General features: G+C 35.5%; 1 long non-coding RNA gene across 2 annotated transcripts in view; it reads left to right on the plus strand.

Moving 5' to 3' along the window:
- LOC110393013 overlaps window positions 1-25,911 on the plus strand; it is a 99,067-nt gene that overhangs the window by 71,157 nt on the left and 1,999 nt on the right. For both annotated transcript variants that reach the window (XR_002434737.1, XR_002434738.1), the window contains 5 exons: window positions 5,474-5,553; window positions 5,808-5,914; window positions 10,711-10,748; window positions 14,517-14,594; window positions 19,374-19,511. This is a non-coding gene — a long non-coding RNA (uncharacterized LOC110393013). The remainder of the gene's footprint in view (window positions 1-5,473; window positions 5,554-5,807; window positions 5,915-10,710; window positions 10,749-14,516; window positions 14,595-19,373; window positions 19,512-25,911) is intronic.

Raw genomic sequence — 25,911 nt, forward strand, 5'->3', positions numbered from 1 at the left:
CTCTCCCTACATGTCAGTTTTCCTTAAGTTTATCTTTTACTTTCTGAATTCCTCCTGAATTGCTGTATTTATATATCTATCTCTGAGACTGTGAGTGCCAGTTGTTTTTCTAGCCTTGTCTTCCACCTCTTGTTTTATTAGTACTTATTTTGCACCTCAGGTGACCTTGCTTTTCATCACATTTTTTCCACACCAAATGCTTTGGTTGCCCTCAGTGCTCACCTTTCTATTCACCATCTATTCATATTCACAACTCCTACTCATATTTGTTCATAACAATAGCGATGAAAAAACTGTCGGTGGAAAGTTCATCAAAAGTCAAGATCAAAATGCCTGGATGTAGTAGAACTGAACTTTTAGAGGTTTTGCTTATTTATGTATTTATGTATTTAACCAGCCTCATCATTGTTCAGTTTTAGGCTTGTTAAATTGTGGGCTTTTTATATAAATAAACTAAATAAAAATTTATAAATTTTAAATAAAATTTAAATTTAAATAAAAATAAACTAAATAAAAAATTAATTTTTACTTTCATACAAAATCTCTTCTTATTCTTTTGACTTCTCATTTATCTTCAGATGTTATGCTATTAATATTGATAGTGATAATTTACTGATGTCAATTCATTTCATATATTTTCAGGGCTCATAAATAATGTTTTGTGGAAGTTTAGAGTTAACCAGTAATGGACCAATATCCATTTTGTAGACAGGTGCAATTACCAATACTGAAACAAATAAGTAAACTAGATCCTAGTCCATCTCATGTTAGTTCAACTGGTTTAACTAACATTATAGAAAATACAAATTACAGAAACTAGAAACACATTAATTATCAGAACAGGCTGAAGTAGGGTATTCGTCCATGAGGTATTTGAGCTGTTTTCTTTTTCATCATGTACTTTTTCCATTTTGTATTTTTGTATTTTCTTTGCATATCAGTACATTGAAGAAAGCATAGATTTTGGAAAGTACACCTGCATTTACAGCTCATCTTCTGAATTCATTTTCCTTTCATGGAAAAAAAATAACATTATTTGAATTACATTACTGGCATTGTGTGCTTAAGCAATTCAGATATGATTACCCCCAGTGTCACGCTTACTGCATTCTCATACACAGAATGACTTTCAGTCCAAGAAACACTTGTAAGACTACTCCTACCAAAACTAAAATGGTCAATTGTTTTCTGCTGGTCCAGTTTTCAGCTTCATTTCTTTCTTCAAGTCAACTGAGGGATATTTTTGCATTACCAGAAGATGCCATTTCAGTTTACATCTTAAACTATACTTTGTCCCCAGATGATGCTGTAAAATGAATTGCATTCAGGCAGAGCATTCTCAAGCACAAATGCTTCATTTAACAGTGGCATATAACTATTCAGCTCCCAATCTCTGGAGTTCTCCCTTTGCTAACAGTTATAGTATCAGACTTATACTGGCAAGGTGTTTTGGAGAATGCAGCTTTTTTAAGCCAATTACCTTTCATTGTGAAATATATGAAATAACATTTTTCTCTATTTTAAACAAGATTACAAAGAAACCTAAAGAAATTGGGAAAAGGATGAAGTTTCTTGTTAGCTTCCCAGATAAGAAAAAAAGATAAAATTCAGGGTTTCTCTGAGACTTTTGATAATAATATCAAATGGAGCAGAATCACACTGAATCATAGAATCATAGGGGCTAGAAGGGATCTCTGAAGATCATTGAGTCCAATCCCCCTGCAGGTTCTCTAAGTAGGTCACACAGGAAAGGGTCCAGGCAGGTTTTGAATATTGCCAGTGCAGAAGATTCCACAACCTCCATAACCATATAAGCTGTGAACCTGAATGTTAAATGTCAGTTTATGTATCTTCACAAATCATGGAGTCATTGAACTGACCTGAAAGTCATTAGTTTCCTTGCTTGTGGAACTGTTCCACTTTACGAAATGTGATCAATTGACCTCTTGGCCAACTACCACAATAAGTGGGCTACTCTGAAAGTCAGGCCTCCTATTTTATTATGCTGGCCTACAATGCCAGAGGCAGATGTTGATGGTATGGCAGGAGAGGTTGAACCTCCCCACCAATATTCCATTACATTTTGTTGCCATGTGACAAATGGCAGCAGAGGGGCAGTCTGATAAAGTGATGTCTGATATGGAAGTGCATATGGAGCAATGGTGTGTCCCTGAATTCCTCCATGTGGACAAAATTGCACCCACTGACATTCACTGTCACTTCCTGAATGTTTATGGAGGCCAAACAATGGGTGTAAGCACAGTGAGGTGGGGGGTGATGCGTTTCAGATTGTAGTGACAGCAAAATGAAAGACAAGCCACATTCTGGATGGCCATGCACAGCAGTCACGCCATGAAATGAAGAGCATCTTGATCAACTCATCCACTCAAATCAGCAGGTTATGACCAGGGAACTGTGGACAGAGCTGAATATTGGTTTCAGTGCCTTGGAAACAATGGCGGCAATGTTGGAATGTTGCAAAGTTTGTGCAAGGTGGGTCCCTTGAATGCTTACAGAGGAACAGAAGAAACACCATATGCAAGTTTGTCTGGACCTATTGAGTAAATGCGAGGCTGACGGTGACAGTTTCCTGTATCACATCATTACTGGTTATGAGATATGGTATCACCACTATGAGCAGGAGTCAAAACAGCTGTCCATGTACTGGCAACACGTGAGTTCTCCATTGAAGAAAAAGTTCAAGATGCAGCTCTCAGTAGGTAAAGTGAGGTGCACTGTCTTTTGGGATAAGAAAGGAGTGATCCTTCTGGGTTTTCTGGAACCCAGACAGACCATCAGTTCTGACTGATACTTCTTGATGCTGACTAAGCTGAAGGCTTGAACTTCCAGAGTCAGGCCAGAGAAGGACAACCTTTCTACTGCAACTTGTTAACACCAGGCCCCATACCAGTTTGAAGACCATGTTGCACACTACATATCTTGGCTGGACATCATATAGTCCAAATTTGATGCCATCTGTTTGGACTGAAGAAAAATGAACTGTGTAGGCAACATTTTTCTAGCAAAGACACCATCATAGCAGCTGTGGAACAGTGGGTCATCACTGCTGGTGAAGATTTTTATGAGTGCAGCATGCAGGCTCTTGTTCATTGCTAGTGAAAATGCATAGCTAATGGTGGTGACTATGTTGAAAAACAGTGTTTTGTAGCTGAGAATTTGCTCTATCCAATACTGTTCCTTTGCTCTTTGTATCGCTTGTAGTTTCCATGGAAATAAGCAGGAGGTATTACCATTCCTTTAGAAACATTAAGTACTTATTTATTTCTTTATCTAACTGTGAAAGCCAAAGTTAGAAAATGAAAAAAAATGTTGTCTTTGAGAGACCAAATATAAGTGCTTAATGTTAGTGTACATATGATTAATTCAATCATACTCATTTTTATAAATGCTGCTCTTATCACTGATAAGCCTCAATACATTTAGGCTAAGTTATCTTCAACTATAGCAGGTCCATTTGTATTATCCAAATTATGCTGTGAGAAAGGGTTGTACAAGTAGTTAAGTACATACATCTGTTAGACCTGAATAGTCATCATGGGCACATCATGTTTGACTAATATGACTGCCTTCTATGTGGGAATGATTGTTTACGTGGACCAGGAAGAGCTGTGTATGAAGCATACCTCAACTTGAACAAGGCTTTTGGCATCCTTTTCCACTGTATTTTTATTTATAAACTGAAAAAAAAAAACAAACCACCACAAAACACCGCACTGGGTGAATGTAGTGTTAGATGGATGGAAAATAAAAAGGTTATTTGGACTCAAAGAATAGTAATTAATGGGTCACCTTGCAGATGGCAACTAGTCAATACTGCAGTCTTTCTTAGTTCTTTTCATCAGTGATCTGGATGATGAGATAGAATGGACCCTCAGAAAATTTGCACATGAGGCTGAGTTGGAGAGGAAAGTTTAAGTGACATGCTGGACAGAAAAGCTTTTGAGAAACTTGAGGATAAGGCCAAGAGAAACCTAAGAAAGTTCAAAAGGATAAACAAGAAGTAACGCCCTTCAGGCAAAATAACCCAGTCCATTGGTAGAATCTGGGAACTGATTGTAGCAGCTCTTCTGTAAGCAGAGGCTATAGTGGATTTCAAGCTCAATATGGACAGTGTTCTGTCATCACAAATAAGGCAAACTGGGCCACATTGGAAGGAGCATGGAGAATATATAAAAGGAATTTATTATTCCTTTATAGTTTGCACTGGGTGGGCTGTAATGGGAGTATTTTGTATCAGAAAATAGTTCAATATGGTTGTTGATCCAAAAAGGGTCTATGAAGAGTTTAACATGGTTAGAATCCTAAAGCACATGATATTCAATGAGAGATTGCAAGAGAGGTATTGACTTAGCCTGGATAAAGGAAGACTAAAGAGACATTTAATAGCAGCCAATGAAATTTGAAGAGAAACTACAAGAATGATGGAGCTAACTCTTCTTAGTAGCGGCATTTGGTATGATAAAAAGCAAATCTCACAAATTCAGTTTCAGTGTACAAATTAGGAAAATGTCTAAGGAGGGTTCATGAGAAAGTTTGTGTAAAACTGAAACAATTTATAAAACTGGATTTTGGAATCTTCATCCTTGTTTTTTGGATTCTTTTTTTTTTTTTTTTTTTTTGAGACTTTCTAAGCAATGTCACAGCTGACCTGATATATTACTGTTTGTGGTCCTTCTCTGAGTGAGATATCAACTAGATGGCCTCTAGACCTTCCTTGAAATCCACGTTTCTATGATTCTGTGCCTTCCGTGCCTTGTATTAGTGGGTATTTGCATACTTTAGTTGTCCTTGTACACTCAATTGGGTGGAAAAATGTAGTCAGGGCCTGTGATTACTGTGTTTATTACACATGTAGACATGATAGTATAGGAATTCAATGATTAATTAAATATTTCCTTTTCTTCCCACGAGCACTGGAAGATGCTTACATACAGAGACAAGAATAGCTTTGCTATCATAATCCCTAAACTGTAGCAAGAAACATGTTTTGTTATCTTCATTCCCTGGGATCCTTAATAATGTTTGTACAAATTAAAAACTGTTAATAGCGGAATACTGTAATTGATTAGCTTCTGTATGTTTACAGCTCTCTTTAATTGCTTAAAAATGTCATTTGTCAGCTTCATGTTCTATTGACAATGTTATTGATTTATCTGATTTGGGCTTTGTCTTGTCTCTCGTACATAAAACTCACATATGCAGTTCAAATGGGAAATGACTCTATTGATTTCCTTAACTTGAGCCCAAATGCTAAAGATTTTTGGATAAGCTTTCTCATTACTTAAGCCAAAATCAATGAGAGAGAGCATCTTTTAATGAAAGAGCAGTTTGAGCAACATACTTCAGAAATGGGGTCCTGTTCATCCTTTGCTTTACAAATCGATCTCCTTGGTTCCTTAAGTGAGGTCCAATTGGTTGACATTGTGGTTTGTCTTTGTGTGTAAACTTGCAGCTTCAGAAAAGAGAAGATGAGCTACAAAGACAGCAACAGGAAACACTCTGCAACAGAGCAAGGATGATCTTCTTACTGAGGTACCTCACCATATATTGTAAAAAAATTGTGTATTTTATTAAAAATATATATGCATTTCAGTCCTAACTTTGTCAATTATTATTCCTTTGTTTGATGTTATCACACTAGTTAAATATATTGCATTCTTTAATGAGACAAGTGTTTAATTCATAATTATCATCTTTTATAATTGTTCTGCATAATGTATTATCACTGACAACAACCTGATCGTGTTGCTTTGTTAACTTTTTAATCTGTTCTGGCTTTGTTTCAGTGCTAGTCTCAAGAAATTGGACTCACCAGCTCCAGACTGAGCTGTGTAAAATGAAATCTGATATAAAAAATGGAGAGCTGAAGTTGAAGAGCTACAAAATGAACTGGGTATATCCAGATAGTTATATGGGCAGGCCAAATGTTCATGCACTGTACTAAGATATCATTAACTGTCTTGAACTACATAAATTAAGCTGATTATGCCTTCACTTAATTAACTGAGAATGACCTATTGATGTATAGGCAGAATAAGATAGAGACTACATGCTGCACTGTACTAAATTTATAGGTTTTCAATTAGTTCTGCTACTGACTGAGACTACTCAGAAAAAGAGTTTACTTTTATGTTTTGTAGCAGGTTTTAAAATCAGTATGAAAATGTTGTTTGTTTGTATGCTCTTGAATTATTTGAAAAATGATCCAGGGAAAATTATTTATTCAAGTAAATCTAATTTTTACCTCATAGATGAGTAACAGATATATAGTATTAATCTTTGAAACTTTAATGAATTATTATAATTGTTGATTATTCATCTCCAAAATGTTAGGCATCTCCAAATTCTTTAAAAAATGTTATCTAACCAAATTAGTTACTGAAAAGAATGTTTTAATGAAATGCAAGGAAGATATTCTCCATAATCTGATAATTTGATTATAAACTGAGTTAGAATTTTCTTGAAAAATGTACATTAGCTCTGACTTCAGTTAAGCTCAATTTGAAAAATAAGTGTTTACATTCTTAATTACCAAATAGCAATTGTTTTAAATAATCTCACTAACATATTTACAGATTTTGTTCAAAGGAAAATGTTGATTTGTCTAATACAGAGGGTTTTATTATGTTAAACTAGATAGTCAATTAGTATCTAGTTACAAATTGACTTCTGCTCCAGACATGCTTTAATAAATCATGCAGTTAGAAACCAGAATGGAAAAAAATATATATATAGCTGTTAATTAGTAACACCACTGCAATGTTGGGGGAGAAGTAATAAATCAAAAAGTGTTGGAATTTATAACAGAATTTTTACATCAAGTTGATGAATCTCTTGCTGTGTTTCTTCTAGTGAAGCTCACATCTATTTTAAAAGAGAGATTATTTCTAACGAAGAAAATTGTAAAACATCCTACAAATCAGACTGTTTATTGATATACCAAGGAAAATAAAGTATCACATTTGTTTTATCACAAGAATGGGAAAAAAAGTCCCTAACTAGTCACATTTGAGCCCTTCAAAAAACGTTTCTTTAGCTTATTCTTAAGTGTAAATGTTGAGAGTTAATGTTTCTGATTTACACATTCTACTTGTCTAAGTTTCATTTATATGACTTAAATGAATGTAAAATATGCATTTTTTATAAAGGATGCGCTACATGGAAAGAGATCACTGGGACTAGGTTACAGTCTTTAGGTGTCTATAGACACCTTATTAAAAAAATGAAGTATATATAGATTATGATATATTCCTGTGCAGTCTATTTTTTTTCTATTTTTTTCTTTCTAGATTTTTTCTTTTTAGATTTTTTAGATTAGTTTTCAGCTTTTAAAATGTCAGTGATTCTTTAATATGAGTTTTCCATCTTGATACATGTCTATGATATTCAGTTACCTTATGGCATACAATTCATTTGAGGATTTTTGTTTAAACCTGCCCTTAATAATTCAGTGATCACCTTATTAAAATATTCCCTGAGGTTTTCCCGGGCTATATTGAAGATGACTACATTGTCTACATATGCAGCACTTACTTTTCCTTCAAATGTGGTCCATAAGCCTTTGATATTTACTGGTCATACACAGAACACATTATAGTAAATTGATATAGGTCTTTGACTTCACTATGGTTAGACATATTGGCAGCCCCAACATCTGGAGCCCAGCTGCTGTATGGCTTTGAATATCACCCATTGACCAAGCCAGCTCTATGTTTTATCCATGTTATTGATTTGTACATTAACTTGTAATTTGTTACTTGTTATGATTTCCATAATTTTTTGTCGTCTTGTTTACTTATTCTTTTTTTTTTTTTTGTATTAGTGATACGCTTCTTATGAATTTTTTGTCTTTCCTAATTCCTGTTTGGCTTTCAGTTTTTTATCTGCATTCTCCATCCAGTTAATTTATATTTGCTTTTTATACCTCAGATCTTTCACCCTTCTTAGCCCTTCTCCCTCCCTTTATCCTTCCTCTGTAAACATTTACCTAGGCCTTGGCCTTGTTTTACTCTCTTATTTCTCATTGTCATTTGTAATTATCTTGCTCAGTTTTAAGCCTTATATCTACCTCTAAGATCTGTTTGTCTAGGAGGTCTTACTCTACTCTTCATATCCAGGATGGTCAGAAATGACACAATTCTGCCATTCTATTTTTCTTTCCCTTTTCTCTTTTCTTAGATTTGAAGGGGTTTATTCACAGCACCCATCCTGTTTCTTTTTTTTTCTACTATTAAAAACTCTTATCCACCCATTCACAGCCTTAAGTTAACCACAATATTTACTTTCTTAACTTTGTTTAACTTGAGAAATCTCTGCAAATGCTGGTGACTGTGTAATCTCTTCTATTTGCTTCTTTACTACCATAATCTCACTAAAAAAAAACATTTCATAATAAAGTAGTAAGAGTTTTCCCTGTTCCATCATTTGGACCATGCGATTCTTCTCATTTTGGCTCATGGCATTCAACCTTTTGCTTTAACTTTCAAATATATATACATTTTTTACATTTCTGCCACCTTTCATTCACCGTGTTACTTTCTGTGCCACATATTTCAAATTCCCCCTTTTTTCAGTCATGTCAGAATGAAATAGCAATATACATTTGTTTCTTTGTTCACTGGCTGTCTCTATGCATTCTTCCATTATAATTCTGAAGCATGCAGTATTCGTCGTGGATCCATCTTCTTCTTAAACATGTTGCTCTTAGTCCACTCTATGGTGATTAGTACATAAATTGACCAGTCAGTGATTGCTAAATTTTGTTTCATTGGAAGAAAGCTGAAGCATGACCATTTCCTCTCCTTGTCTTACTGACAAGAATCCAAATCTTTGCATATTGCTTGACCATCAAGTTTTATAGCTTGCATATTCATGTTGTCATATTTTAATTACAGTGTATATTTCTGTCTTCCTATTTATCACATTCACTTATGATTAACTTCAAACTGGATTACATATTAATTAGGTCAGAAATCATGCCTACTTTTGGGATTTTTGTATTCATCCAGCATAAAAGGCTGCACCTATATTTACAAATATAACAAGCTACCTATATCCTTCCAAATAATTCTTTGGAATTGTTCAAGAGTTTGTACGGGCATAAGGTCATTTCTAATAGGCAGTCTACGTGTTTAATACCATGAATGCTGGCAAAGCCATGACTATTGGCCTCAGTGAGAAATAGCAGTGTGTGACATGTTTAAGTTATTGGCAGGAATGTAGTCACAGTATCTTGATTCTAACCAACTTGTTATTACTACCTTAGCAATAACAATAGTAGCTCTGCTACTAACTGCAACAGTTTAGATTGATATAAGTTAAAATAGAATTTGTAATACTATTTTCATAAACTGTGAATAGATCTGAACATAAGCCATCTTAAATGATTAACAGGTTTGTTTTATGCAGCAGAAGATATAGTATATATATACATAATTGTTTCTTCCTGGATATTTACATTTCTGTCAGAAATTGAGGCCTGCTGCTAAAAATTGCACTTTTCTAGCTCAGTTTTAACATACAAGATAAGGTTGTCAGAATTCCAGTCATTGTCCTTGAGGGTTCTTTCAGCATTGCAGGCAGTCAATCAGAATATGAGGGTGTAGGCTGTCTCACTCTGTGTTCTAGGTTGCAGTTCTTGGAATGTATATTTATAGAAGAGATACAATAAAGGAACTCAGCTTTCAAGGTTACAGCTCATTACATCTGTTATCTTTTCTTAAATGTTTCTATTATTTAGGTAGGAGAATAAAGAAATACGATAAATAGGTCAGTAGAAAATGCGACAAAGGAGACTGTTTATGCATTTGCTATTATACTCTTTTCATCTGTTGTCCATTCATTTATCTTGTTTTTCCTCAACAGAGGAATGTGATGCCATGTACTCTAACTGTATTTCTCTCTTTCAGAAAACATTTCTCTGTACTTTCGGACAGATGCTCTTCAGCCCAGAGCTTCATCTGCCACAAAGTATTGTCAGCACACTCAGGGCATTATTCCTAACCTGCCTTTGGAACGGTTGCTACATCTCTAAGATGACATGCTTATGTACTCTCTATTTATTTCTATCTGTTTTCTTTACAATTAATTATCTTCATTTATTTTTAGTATATTTTTGAAGCATTTTTCTTAAATGAGATAATGCAGGTGTAGCAAAACCTTAGCGCTTCTCAGAATAGTGATCTGTTTGCCTGTGAGGTTTATTCTTAGGTATGCTTCAAATGTTCTCCTAAAATTCTTGATAGTCTGGTAGGAGACCTGCCTAGAAAAGCTGAAATACTTCCTCCTAGTGAAGAGCTGAATAAGACTTCATATCATCATCATTGGAACTCTCAATTTGCATCAGAATTTGCTATCTTGGATTAGGACATTATGTGAGCAGTGTCCATTGAATATTTGTCCAACTGTATATTCACAGTCTCTCAATTTGCACTGCAGGCACATTTTGTTAGGAGTACCAAAATGTGATATTGTCTAATCTTTCAATCTATATTATATATCTATATAATAATAATAAAAAATGAATGAGTAACACACTGATGCTTAAAAGCTAGTTGAGTCTAGAAAAAGATTTTGTGTAATTCTAGAAAAACTATTATTTCTTCAGTTTCTTTAGTCCTTTTGCTTTCGGAAATCCAATTTCTCCCATATGATCATTGGAAGCATTGACTTTTCTTAATTTCTTTGCAGTTACAATGAGTGACTACTAGTCTGTCAAAAATAATTCTGTGAGTATTATGAAATAATCATGTTACAACTATGGTATGGATTATCAAAATTTATAACAAAAACGTATTCCATGGGACTTCTGTAATTACAGAAACACTGGAAACTACACTGAAGTTGCATTTAAGAATTGTTACACTCATGCATTTATTCTAAACTATTTTTCATCATCATAACTAAAAAATATTTATTATGGGCTAGCATACACAGAATTTTATCATCGTACATGTTTTTTCCCCCCTTATGTTTTCCATAATTGCAGAAACTTATGCAAGAATAATAATTTTATTCTTTTTTTTTTCCAAAATAGACTTGTTTTTCAATGTGCTGATATTTTTTTTCTGTAAATATCGGGATATATAGAGATGTATACATTTTTAAATTGAGAATTTAAATGTTGTATGTTTCTGTACAAGACGTGTACACGCAACCAGGATGCTCACATTACAGCAACTTTTTAAATTCCTTTTTTATAAGCATTCAGACTAATTTAGTCAGGTCATATCTTGTGCTGACAAAATATCATGTTACTAAAAATGCTGCATGGTATAACTATAAGGAAACTAATATGCTGCAAAAATGCCTAAATGTACTGCATGTAAGTAAATTGATTTTGAGTCTTTCTTAAACAAAAACAGTGTCTAGATTTTCACTAGTATTCTTCATTAATTTACTTGAGGTATGCTTAACTTATGTCCTTGCAGATAAAATGACAGGCATTGAAAGGATAGAAGTTAAAATAGGTAACTTAACCAACAGTTGAGTGAAAACATAAATAAAACTTTTTGAGTTGATTTGCAAAATTAAAAAATACTTCTGGAGTATACTGGTTCTGGATGGGATGGAGTTAATTTTCTTCGTAGCAGTTAGTATGGTGGTGTGTTTCAGATTGGTGACCTAAGCAGTGTTGATAACACACCAGTGTTTTCACTATTGCTAAAAATGACTTGTGCAGAATCCAGTATTTCTGTTTCTTACTCTGCACCTCCTGGGAGTAAGCTGAAGGTGGGCAAGAAACTGTGAGATAAAAGAATAAGAACTGACCCAGATGGATCAAAGGGATATTCCATCTTCTACAATATCTTGCTCAGTGGTAATATCTAAAAGGAGTGATGTCTGTGGGAGGTAACTATTGGTTGAAGACTGATTGGGCATTGTTGCACTTGTGGGAGGGCAGTGAGCAATTAATTGTCTGTGATGTGATGACTTATTCTTTTTTAATTTCTTCTTCTTTTTTTTTTTAAATCTTAAACCTCACAGACTAATTAACAAGAACCAGACAATTATTTAATCAGTGAGAATTCTAAATATATGTGAACCCCTACCCACTGTTTCTTTGCAGAATAGGTTCTTTCCTCTGGGATGGGATGGTTCCCAATCCAGAAACTTTCAGTATTTCAGCTTTTAGTATTGCCAAGGCTTTCCTAGTGGATCATCACAGGTCCTTTTCAGCAGAGTGAAATCCCTTTCTCCTTCCTCTCCCTTCACTTCTTCCACCAAAATGTTCCACTTTGAATGGGCAGTAGCCAGGACAGCATAATTAAGCCATATTAAATGCAGAAACCCTTTGAACTCATAGAAAAAGAAAAGTATATGCTGGTTCTGCTAACTACTATTGCACTAGCTTTCTAATCTCCCACCTGAAACAAATAAAGATTTTGCATCCAAGGCTTTTGCTGTGCAGGCAAGTACTTTTACCAGTCTGGACAAAAGCAAACAAACAAACAAACAAGAGAAAGTATCATCCTTCCCTTGTGTCTGACTGAATGAAAGACTTCAGTGCTTTCCTGAAGTCTGTCCTAAAAAGTTTTACCAAAATAGTTACCAGATTTCACAACCTTTTCTTAACTGTTGCTGAACCCAAACACTGTATTTCAATTCACCTTATGAATCACTGCAGTTAAATCCAAGCTGGATTTATTTTTGTAAACAATCAACTAAAAAAATGACTCACACTTGTTTTCTTTAATGAATTGGAACTATCAGAATCAATCCCATTGGTAGTAATGGCTACTGAAAAACAAAGGGAAAAAAAGTAATATAAGAACAAGGGTCAAAAAATAATGTCTATTTTTGAAGTTTTAGCACCATGTGGGTTGAATGAGAGATCGTCCATATGATTCCATCTTTTTATGCTTGGTTCTGATTCTTTTCTATACAAATTATATTCTAAAATCAATTCACATACAGGATAACAACATATCACTTCTCAATGGGCTTTTACAGTTCCTGAATTAATAGGAATTAGTATGACAGAAGATAAAAAAAACAGTAATTTCACAGAAATGTAAGTGAAACAGCGAACTCAAGACTCTCAAAACTAAGTAAACACAATCTAGAGAATAACACTGTTTTGGAAGCACTGGATGGAAAGGGGGGCTTGGGAGACTTCAGTAAGGCCTGTGAGCTGTAAGCAAGTTCTTTTGGAAAAGGAATTGGAGAAATGGAACAGGGAAACATTCAAAGTGTCTTTCATCATGAGTTACTGTAGTTGTGCTTAAAAAAAAAGTAGAAGTATTTTAAAAGAATGCGTTGAGACTGTGTTTTAATCTCATATCTCAGACCTTACTCAAAATGTGAATGTCTAGGAGAGGAAATTGTCAACCAAATTTTAATACATATAGGGGATGGCACAAAATAGGAGACATGCACTGAACAGGAGATTTAATTTATTGATTTATATTTATTTTATTTATTTTAAATGTTTATCATTTACTTCTTTAATGCAAAGTTATCCTTCTTACATTTTTACTTGGTAAGTGATAAGAACTAACAATATTAAAAAAGAAATATATTGAGAAACGTATCAAATGCATTGAATGCACCCTCACCAAGTTAGCTGATGACAACAAACTGGGGCAGAGGTAAATATGGCAGGTAGAAAAGCCATCATACAGAGAGAGCTTAGAAGGATGAAAGATTGGGCCAGGAAGAATCACATGCATTGATGCCACTGGAAAGCAAGCTGAATGTGAGCCAGTACTATGCCCTTGCAGCAAGGAAGGCAAAAATGTCCTGGGATGCATGGACAGGTTGTTGGCTGGTATCATAGGATTATTTCGTGGAACTTGGTGCTTGTTAGATTACACTTGGGCTGTTGACAACAGTTTTAGTTTCTTTCAATTGAAGAGAAAATTTTAAAAGATTGAGAGGAATCAGTGATTGGCTGCCAAAATGATTACAGTATTGGAGAACTTGGTATATGAAGAAATGCTGAAACTTTTTTTGTTCATCCTACAGAAAAGAAAACTTGATGTGACCTAATCACAGTCTTCCAGTGCCTCAAAGGATAAATATATGTATTTATTTAAGATAAATATATTTATTTGTCTTTTTTTCCAACAAGAATTCCAAAACACTTGAAAAAAATCACAATTAGTAATTCTACGATCTATAATGGAGATCAGGGTAACTTTGAATGCTGTGATTGTACCAAAATCTTTAATATTAATGGTTAGACATTATACAGACTGTAACATTATAAAAAACTAAGAAATATTTTTACATTATTTTAACTAGCTTTATTTAAAAAAATCTTTGAATCATGCTATCATTATATTCATTTCTTTGTGCTAAATTTACAGCAGTCTGCACATGACATGAATTTGGAAATCTTACATAACACTGTTCAAAAATTGTTACAAAAAGAACTATACTGTGACTTTCTAAAAGCCATCAAAATAATGCTTGCTTGTATTCTTTTTAAAAGCAATATTTTAAAGGCTGTAATGTGATTGAGGATGTTGAAAATATCTTTTTTTTTTTTTCAGAGCAAGTGATTCACGTAAGCATGTGGATATCTGTGGCTGTTTATCAATTTAATCCAAGGAAGTCTACTGCAGATGCATGTAAGAAACATGAAATTTACTGCTGGCAATATTTAATTATTTTGGGGTCTAAGTACAGGAAGGTTAAACCTCTTCATTGTGCAAGACATTCTCCCTCATTTTAGAGTTTTTTTTTCCTGAATCTTCTGTTTTGAAATGTTTTTTTTCATAGAAGTCTTCCAGACAGTGAGCAATTTGAGAATAAAGGAGTTGACAAGGATAGTTTGCCTTTTACATCACCAGCACTAGGTAGCAACAGGCCATTATCTGTTTTCACTAGGGGAAAATGGAAGAAGGAAAACAGAACCTGTTTCCTAGCTCAGCAAACAAATTAAGAATGATGGGATGAAAAACTGTTTCTAAAAACACAAGTAGACACTTTAGCTAGTTTCAGTGTGTTTTCAAGGTTTAAGTTTGACAAAAATCTAGGATGGAATTGCATAAATGAATTCAGGCAACAGTTCTAGGTTTTTGTTCAATGAGATTAAAGGTGAAGAATCCAGTTTGTAATACATTTGCACTGCTGAAGCGACAAACTGGGGACAATTGGAGAAAGCTTGGAAAATGCCAACAGCAGGACAAAGAATGATCAGTAATATAAAGTTGAAAGAAATGTATTGACTGGCAGAAAATAATCAGCCTTGTATTTACAGACAATGGGAAAATTAAATTAGTTAATGATAGATAAGGAAGAAAGTAGAGTAGTAAGAAAAAGAAGATTGCTGATGTTTAGTTCCTCATTTCTTAAGAAAATTAGGCATGTGTGATCACAATTTGTCCTCTAATGATTCTAATTTCAAAAGTGAAATACAAACCTCAACACAGCTACGTAGTGGGAACTCAGAATACAACTTCATTTGACAGAAGGGTAGACTGACTGATAGTGAGGCAAATTAAACACAGGGTCCTGGTGAGGATCAGAGGAGGAATGTGATAGGTAGAGAAAACTTTTTAACTTAGTGGAATACCCTGAATCAGCTGCTCATTGGAGTATCAGAGGAGAACAATTGTCACTGGTGCAACATCCACCAAGCTGACTCAACAAAGATCCCCTCCCGGCACTGCCATGCAATAAAAAAATGTAGGAGTTATGTGATGCCAGGTAAACAATTTTGGTATTGTCTAAAACTTATAATGGAATATGCTGAGAGGGACCAATAGTAGGGAAAGGAAGAGATCAAGGTATACTAAGTAGGAACAGGTGTGGGAAATTAGAGGGAAAGGGAAATAAAGGAGCACATGGTGGTCATGTCTAACTGAGCCCTGCACTTTATTACCTGAACATTCCCTGTGTTTGTATTAAGTCCTGTGTCTAGCTACTTGGTATGTAGTCAAGTTATCAGGCTATCCTAAGCCTTTACATGTAAATGGTAGCAAAATCCAAATTGGACTAATCAGTGAGTAGGATTAAGAGGTGTGAGTGCCAGCTGCTAGAGAGAGAGATTATGGTCTGAGGGACTCACAGATCTGAGTACCAAAAAGTAGATAGACCAGGGTAGGGGGAGTAGAAACTATACTTAAAGTGAGTGCCCCTAGATCAGGGGCAACCTATTCCAGTGCCTCACCACCCTCTGGGTAAAAGATTTCTTTCTAGCATCTAACCTAAATCTCTCCTCTTTTAGTTTAAAGTAATTTCCCCTTGTCCTATCCCTATCAGACTGTGTGAAAGGTCGGTCCTCCTCCTGCTTGTAAGCTCTGTTCAAGTACTGGAAGGCTACAATGAGGTCTCCCCTGAGCCTTCTCTTTTCCAAACTAAACAAGCCCAGCTACTTCAACCTTTCTTCACAGGAGAAGTGTTCTAGCCCTTTGATCATCTTCATGGCCCTCCTCTGGACGTACTCCAACAGCTCCGCATCTCTTTCATTGGAGGTCCTGTGTCTAGAAACAGTACTCCAGATGGGGCTCATGAGAACAGAGTAGAGGGGGACAATCACCTCTTTCTCCCTGCTGGCCATCACTCTTTTGATGCAGCCCAGGATACTGTTGGCCTTCTGGGCTGCAAAAGCACACTGCTGGTTCATGTCCAGCTTTTTGTCCAGCAGAACCCCCAAATTCTTCTTGGCAGGGCTGCTCTCAATGAGTTCATCTCCCAGTCTGTACTCATATCTGGGATTGCCTTGACCCAGCTGCAACACCTTGCACTTGGCCTTGTTGAACCTCATTAGATTCTCAGGTGCCCACTTTTTGAGTGTGTCCAGGTCACTCTGGATGGTGTCCCTCCCTTCTGTTGTGTCAACTGCACCGCTCAGCGTGGTGTCATCAACAAAATTGCTGAAGGTGCACTCAATCCCACTGTCTGTGTCAATGATAAAGATGTTGAAGAGCATTGGTCCCAAGAGGGACCCCTGTGGGACATGACTCATGATTGGCCTCCACCTGGACACCATTGACAACAACCTTCTAGCTACGACCATCCAATTCTTTATCCACCAAATAGCGCATCCTTCAAATCCATCTCTCCAATTTAGAGATAAGGATGTGGTGTGGGATCATGTCAAAGGTCTTGCACAAGTCCGAGGCTTTTTTATCTAGTGAATTTAACCAAGTTAAGAACATATTTACTTATAGCATGTATGGTCTTTTCCATCTCTGAAATTTTATTTTACAACAAAGATGCACTTCTTTTTGCTCTTGTATTCTTTATTACTTTAAATATTTTTCATAGAATCATAGAATGGCCTGGGTTGAAAAGGACCTCAGAGGTCATCTCGTTTCAACCCACCTCCCATGGGCAGGGTTGCCAACCACTAGACCAGGCTGCCCAGAGCCACATCCAGCCTTGCCTTGAATCCCTTCAGGGACAGGGCATCCACAACCTCCTTGGGCAATCTGTTCCAGTGCGTCACCACCCCCTGAGTGAAAAACTTCCTCCTAATATCGAACCTAAATCTCCCCTGTCTCGGTTTAAAACCATTCCCCCTTGTCCTATTGCTATCCACTCTCATAAACAATCGTTCTCCCTCCTGTTCCCAGTTCCCCAGCCCAGTTCCTTCAACTGTTCTTCATAGGAGAGGTGCTCCAGCCCTGATGCTCTGATCATCTTGGTGGCCTCCTCTGAACTCATTCCAAGAGCTCTGCATCCTTCTTGTACTGGGGCCCCCAGACCTGGACACAGTACTCCAGATGGGGCCTCACAAGAGCCGTGTAGAGAGGGACAATCACCTCCTTCTCCCTGCTGGCCACTCCTCTTTTAATGCAGCCCATTTTTTGTGATTATTGAAATATTTCTTGCTGCAAATATGACCTATCATTTCACAAATGGACTGAATGAATCTGTAAGATTGACAAAATTTACAGTAAATTCACTGCAACACAAGTGAAGCCATGAGAAATTTTATTGTCTAAAATAGCTCAATTTGAGAATCATCTCTTTTAATCAAATATTACCTTGCATTTAAGTACAAAAGAAGAAAGTTCATTTACAAACACCCTGTATCATGGAGCATATTTAAGTAAACATCAATCTATTTTTAGATTTTTCCAGATGAGAGCAAAAGTAATTTAAATCAAAATTGAAGCAGCTGACTTTTTAAAAAAAGTTTGGTTCTAAACCAATGTCTGTTGTATATGACACTTCCTTAGAGAAAAATAAAGGTTTTATTCTAGGAATTCCAAAATGAGTGTTCATTTAAAAAAAAAAATCATTTATTTTGAAAATACAAATGAGTATTTTCTCAGAGACCCTTACAACAGAACTTGTTGCAAAAAATGAAACACACTGGTGTGTTTGTCAAAGGTTTAGCAATTTGTCAAATTCAACGTTTAAGAAATATAATTGTCCTTTTTTGATCACTGTCTTATTTAAAATATGCTGACCACATATATTTTACACTAATATAGTGTCAAAGATGATTTTTTTTTTCAGAGCTATGTTACAGTGAGTAACTGTTGCACATGGATAGATGTTTCTTCTACGTAATGGATTTTATTGTACTTTGTAGCTTGTCAGTATTGGACTGAGGACATTTTCCTTGTGAAGGCAGATATGTTTCAGTGCCTATTTTGCTTTGTTAAACCGAATAGTTAACTTTGTTATTATGGCTATATGAATATTAACACTGTAATAAAAATCATTTTAATGGACCTGTGATGCAGACCACATAAACCAAGAACATCTATTTTCATTGAAGGCACGTGCTAATTTTTTATTAAGAGATACATTAAACATTGATACATCCAACCTCTGATTGAATGTTCAGAGTTGTCACATATAGGGGTAGCTGAAGATTTATTAAGCAGTATAAAATTAGGCATATACAGTAAGCTTCATAATAAATGACCTTTTCAAACTGGAGATTGCCACATAGAATAGTTTCTTTTGTTGCACAGTAGAAAAGGATTTGATAAACAAATATTCAGAAGTTGGAAATCCTAAAAGGAAAATATTCTCAGAGAAAGTCCAAATTTGTTTCATGTTAAGAAAGTATGTACTGTAAAGTCTGTCCTTCAGTGATAGAAAATCGAAAAATGGTAGTTAGACAAACATCTCTTGGCAACACTTTTTTCATATGCTATCTGTAAGAATATTGCTAAGGGATGAGATAATAAATCTGACTGGCTGAGATTTTGTTATATATCAGGAAGTGCTTATTAAAGATTTATTAAGAAGCTCACTATAAAAAGATTTCTGTGGTGCATATAAAATGTAAGTTAATGGAACAAGGAAATACCTTGGTAGAAGTAAATATGTATTAAACAGTAAGGAACATTCTCGAGTGACAGAAAGGTTAAGTTCTTTGTAGCATATTTCGATCATTACTTATTCTTATCTCTGTCTTTTCTGTTGATTTAAATACACAGCTGGAAGACTGAAAGACGATTGTTCAAGAGCACAAGCAGCCTTCAGTGGACAATCAGAGTGTGCCTACAGCTGGAGAAGCTCACTGGCGTGACGCCTTTGTTGCTCATAAATCTGATTTCACAGAACTTGAAAGGAAGGTACGTCAAAGATTTAATACAGCTCAGCCACAAAATAGGAGTGACAAAAGATCTCAGAACAAAACTATCAAAAGCAACATGCAAAGTATTTTGAAAACGATACTGTGTACTGAAACCTAAATAAATTCTGGTTTTATTTTCGACTGTAGAAACCACAGTAATCAAACAAAAGTATATTTATAAATGATGGGGAGAAAGCATTAAGTAAAAACACCACTTTTTGCCCGATTAGTTCACTGTAAAAATATCATGAATTGTATGTAAAAAGAATGATTTTTATGAACTAATGCCTAATATTTTTATAAAGAAAGATGTTCCATTGTGTGCCTCATGTTTATATTGAGTAAAATTAGTTGACCTAGGTATAGACTTTGTTAGACCTTTGTTAGACCTTTAAAGCATGGAAAGTGTGGCAGCACTGTGAGAATGGAGCATTTCTCTCTATTTAAATTCAAGCATTTTTTGAAAAGTAGGTGAGCAAGTTTACTGTTTACAGACCAGGCTTTCATAATAGAGTATGCATGTACATAGCTAGCACTTTATTTATATCAGAATTTATATCATAATAAGTAAAATATAATTAAAAATATTAAGATGTGACTATTTTATAGAATAGAGCTTGTAGAGACATCTTAACCATGGTGAAAACACTTGGTTATATCTGTGCTATATATAAGACACTAATGATGTGTCACTAGAGTTGTGAATAGTGTGTATGATTTTTAAACCCCTATAATTTCACAATAAGATAGTGGCAGACTGTCTAAATAATTGCTTGTGTGCACTACTGCTACCCAGAATGCATTTGGTTAAGGCTTCACTGCAACGTAATAATTTTGTCTTATCTCATAAAAATGGAAACGTCTACTTGCTGCATCCTGACAACAGGTTAGATGAAACAGATGTCGATGTCTTAAACATTATTAAAATGACTTAATGTTTTAAATTATGTAACAATGCCAACAGAACTAAAAAATAAAAGAAAAATATAATTTGAATGAATAAAATATACAGAGCTTTTGATTACTAAATTGATGGACGCTTCTTTCCAGTACATGTTGTCCACACAGACTGCACCAAGGTTATCAGATTCTGGCCATCTGCTTTGCTGAGGAAACAGAGAAAAGGTTTACTCTAATGCACGCACATCTCCATGGCCTGAGTTTAGTTTTGTCTATATACAATGTGCATGAAGTATAACCTAGATCATAATGTCTCTGAATTTTCACTTTCTGTAAAGAACATCAGTTGTGAAAAAGGTAAATTGATTAACATTAGCTTTCAGCTTGTATAAGTGTCACTTCAAACCTCTTCTGCATGTGTTCTTGGTATGCATTTGCTGAAAATGAATGTCATGATTGAACCATGCTGCAAACTAGCACTGTGTGTGTAAACAATTTGTGCAGAATGAATAACTTATGTTTTTTCTTTGGAACTGATAGCAGTCATATATTTTAAATTTCTCCTATGTGCTATTGTACTAACAAGAGGTGATATCACCTCTTCAGTATGTTGGGAACACACATTGTTTTGCTTTTTTTCAGGCAAAACTTTTTTACATAATGTTTTTATATAACTGTTTTGTATAATGGTCACACAGATTATTTCAGTAGCCTCAAATGCTTTGTTGTCCGTTATTATGCATAAGATAGATTAGGATAATGGAAAAAATAATGAAGTACATATACCAGGTGAATTAGTTGGCTATTTTGTAAGTGAAAGTTTATTGTCATGCCCTGTGCTTCCTTTCAATACCCTGTTGCTTTACTAAGCAGTACTCTTTTCTCTGGTCAGCTTTGGTATGGTAAGAGTTGTGGTGACTGAGGAGAGCACTGGTAAATAATCCTTTAAACTGTGATGCAAGAACTCTCAAATATTTTGTGCATTCAATTCTGCTAGGAAATTTATATACAATACCCCATACATAACATAATTCAAGATATATCATTATGTGTGAGAATGCAGGACTCTGAATGGTATATGTGTGGATTATTATTATCTCAGTTTTAGAAACTGATTCATTATTTTCCTCTAGTATGTAAGAACTTTGTCATATGGCAGTGAAATATGGATTTGTTGGCAAAGGAATTAATATCTGGTGATACAGCCAGTCAAATGAGTCTTGTCTTAAAGCAGGAAGCTTGGATTGTCTTTATTTATTTATTTATTTAATTCCTTTTACATGCCTTTGGCTAAAAATGTGGAAGCAAGGGCTCTATGTTTCTGTATACTGGACAAATGTTACCTACATTTGTGGGAGAAAAAGTTTGCATCTCTACAATGGGGCTGAGATGCTCTTGACAAGCTCTATGTCACAGAATTAATACAGGTATGCTCACAGTTCTATGTCCTGCATTTCTCAGGAGAGTCCCATCTCACTTTAAGAACAAAATTACAGGTCCTTATCCTTCCATAAGTAGAAAACAAAGCAGATAATATGAATTGCTGAAGGAATCAGAACTGCAAGCATGATACTAACTGCACTTGCTCCATAATAGACCTGACAAATATCAGTCGAGGTCAAGGTATGAATATAAACATTTTTGCTTTTCTGTCTCCTCATCAAGAGGCAGATTGAAGCCATAATTCCTAGCTTTTATATAGTCTTTCTCCTCCCTTCTTTTCATTGTTACTTTTCTACCCATTTAAAACCTTTCATCAAAAATGTCACAGCTATTATGTACTGCAGACAAAATGGATGAATGTGAAGAATGATATCAGAAATACCTATACCTCTCTAATACTATGCCTGCTGATGGACTTCTCAGTTTACACTTTTGGGGCAGTTTGCTTTAAAAGAAAGGGCAGAATGATGGACCTCTGGCTCAGCTTCAGCTAAATTAGTAACTGGGACGAAAAAGAAGCCTATATTTCTAAAGTTTTCATTTTTCTTTAACAGTTCTTTTACCTATGGACAGAACAGCTACAAAATTGTACCAGTGGCAGATGTAATCTCTTGATATTGTGATTTTGGAACTGCACACCCCTTGTGAATTTGCGATATATGGAGGTTACATTTCTTTCCATTTTTGTAACTAATTGCCGAGTTCTTGATAAAGATGAAATGGAACAGGATGGAAATTGCTTTGCTCTGACATCTCAAAATCTTTGTTTTTTTTCTTACAAAGGCATATAGCAGATTGTAGACAGAGATTTGAATTACTTCTCCTCAGATGTATTTCAACAGTTAACAATCCTTTGTAGCATAAAGACATTGGTTCTGTTTGATGAATTTGAATTTTTTTCCAACTCCTTTGGTGTGTTGGTGTGTTTGTTAGGCAAAGAAACTTCTGGACACACTGTATCTGACTTGCTCAACAGAGGTGAAGCTACTGCAAGCCAGTGTTTCCAGACTGAGCCAGCAGCAAGGCTGAACACAGGCGCACAGGCCCACATGCATACAATGCATACACATACACGTGCAGCTGGTCACATAGATCAATACGCACAGAAAACAGCACTCAAACACAAACAACACTGAAGGCTTTATCTTATTTTCTTCACTGGCTGATCAGGATGAAAGTTAATTATTGGAAAATACATATACATATATATGTACATCTATACAGAGTGAATCCCTTCAGTAACTGTCCTTGAACATTCAGTCTATTCAGTAACTGTCCTCTGAATCTCCTGGATTCCCAGTTGCATCACACAAGGACACGCACATGCAAATAGGTTTCTTTGGTAGCTGGTGACCTCGCTGGTTTCTAAATGTCACATTAGCCTCCACGGCTGGTTTGACCCTCCTTGTCCCTGCAGTAGCCAATTTAATGACCTTTGATCTCTCCTGTATCTGGCCCAGATTTACAGCTGCTTTGATAGCTGGTTCCCAAGCCTCTTATCCAGCATGCTGACCCATCCAGCTTGGTACTCACTAGTGACTGACACGTGCCGACACAATATACATGTGTACCACACTTTTTAGTTCCAGGCACCACAGGCAAATGAGTCACTATGATCCACAGTCTAATTGCAGTTGCTGGTACTTACACCCCACTCACACACACAAATATAAATAGACAGCCTCTTGCCATGGAAAACGGTATTAAATGGAGGTTAAAGAGAAGACAGAAAAGACTGCAGTGATGAATTGCAGGGCATGGCCAGGTGAATGCACTGGTCAGAAGCTTGTTTACATGGGATGGGCCGTGATGTTTCTCTTTTCCTCCTGTTTTCCCACACTTGTTCCTTCCTAATCCAACTTGGTCCCTCCCTTTTCCTGCCTTTGGTCTTTCCCCCAAACACCCTGTTGTGCAGTCTACAAATGCTCTTCTGGCTTCCCATGATCAGTCTTGTACTCTCCCACAATCTACTTAGAACACCTCACGGCAAGTTCTATATGATCTCCAAATTCTTTTGCCTGGTATCCCAAAATAAGTACTGTAAGTCTTTAGGCAATTAGCCCTTTATTTGCATGGCATCCTGCTGGGAGTTTTCCTGTTTCTTGAGAAGGATGATACAAGAATTGTTGTCATTGCCTAGATTTAGGCAGTAGTCAGTTACATGTAGTCTGTTTATTCTGATGAGCTTACTGGGTTCATAACACTGTACTTCTGATCTTTTCTGGGACTCTGTTTTTGTGTTGTGTAGATATATGATGTAATGCACTGTTTTTAAATCAGCACTGTTCTCAAATGAAGTTACAAAGACATTTCCCATAAAAGTGATTATCGTCATTCTTAGTGCATATATTTTATTTGAGGCAGTGGAGTGCTTCCACATAAAAATTAATTCAGGAAGACTGGAATGGCTTTTATAATTTTTTTTTTATCACACCTACTTTTCTGAAGAAGACTTCTCTTTCAGTATCAGAGCAGTCTTAGCATTAAGTGTATCTTACATATAAGGTGCAGACCATTTTTATTAGAAGGCTGATATTGAAAAAGGAAGAAATTACAGAATTCTTTCAGAGTTTTTTACTAGCAAATTGTTTATTAAACATGTCCAAAATTTATTCCTAGCTTTCTTATCAAATAAAATTGAAATTCACAATTTGTAAAGCTGCAGCATGGTCTTCAAGCAAGAGTCCACATTTCTACATAAAGACAATAAATGCAGTGTGTCTGTCTGGCTCCTTGGTATTTTCCAAGAATTCTCTTTTGCCTTTCTATCACTTGTGAGTGCTGTCTTCTAAACCAGAGGTCGTTTCTCTGCACCAGAATGCAGTAAGTTCTGTAGAAAAGCCTTATCATTCATTCTTTTAAACTTTGGATGTGCAAAATTGAAAGCCTAAACTCTTTGCCTGAGCATTCAGAGTGTGGGAGGAGATGTATTTCATCACTTGAACTTGTAGAACTTTGCCCTGTTTAGCTGTTATGTAAAGGATGTGTTCATTCCTTGCTCTTGTTCAACGTAGGCTTCTGTAGATATTCTAGTTCTTTCTGTTCTTTTTTTTGTTGTTTATTTTGTTTATGAAACTGAGCTATCATATCTGACAGTCAAGTTTAGGATGGCAAATTTTCTGGGGTTTTTCAGGACCAGTTTCTAATTCTTTCTGGGGGGCTATACTTTACAGACAGAGAAGAAGAGAGAAGAGCATCTCACTTTTGTTATTTCTGTTTTGCTTTTTTGATGCATAATTTTTTTTTTAGTAAGTTTACATAATTATTTTTTTTCAGTAAAATTGAAACAATGAAAAACACATTTCATATAATGTTTCTTCATACCAAGAGAGTCTGGCTTTGAGCGTTACTTATGCAAGCACTGCAATGGAAAAAACTTCTTGGATCTCTAGTGATAGCATATTTGTGAATATGAATGCGCTCTTGTGCTTGAAGAATTGCAATTACTGCTAAGTAATCTTTGTCCTTGTTTACCAGACTTAGTGTGTTGGAGCTTGTGAAGTTTTTTAATTTGGTTAAGGAGATTCTAGCACCGTTTTTTCTGTTTGAGTTGGGCATTTATATAATCAAATATCTAATGGGAACTCCTTGTCAACTAAGACTATATTTTGATCATTGTTACTCCACAATAACAATAAGTTATATGTGTGTACATGTAAAAGATATTGATATAAAGTGTAATCCCAAAGAATCTCCTCTGAGAACTGGAGGCCAACACTTACAATTCAGAAGTGTGAAGACTTAAAATCATTATTAGTAATATTAAATGCATATTTAGTTTTGAAACTCAGTCCTGTGAAGAATCTCTAAAAATTGCACAGAATAATGCAAAACAACCACTATATTTCCCAAGTTTTTGTTGTGTAGACTCACCATATTTCTAAAGTGATGACAGCATAAATGTCAAATGTTTCCAGAGTGGTGTAAGCCACTTTTCCTTTACCCAATGCATTCAAAAAGGACGTACATGCAAAGAGAGTGAGTTAATTTCATAAGTCATTGATGACAGCGTAACCACTGAGTAGCATAACAAAACAGAGCAACAAGTCAATTAT

This window comes from Numida meleagris, chromosome 2 (genome assembly GCF_002078875.1).
Source record: "Numida meleagris isolate 19003 breed g44 Domestic line chromosome 2, NumMel1.0, whole genome shotgun sequence".
Classification (NCBI taxonomy): domain Eukaryota; kingdom Metazoa; phylum Chordata; class Aves; order Galliformes; family Numididae; genus Numida; species Numida meleagris.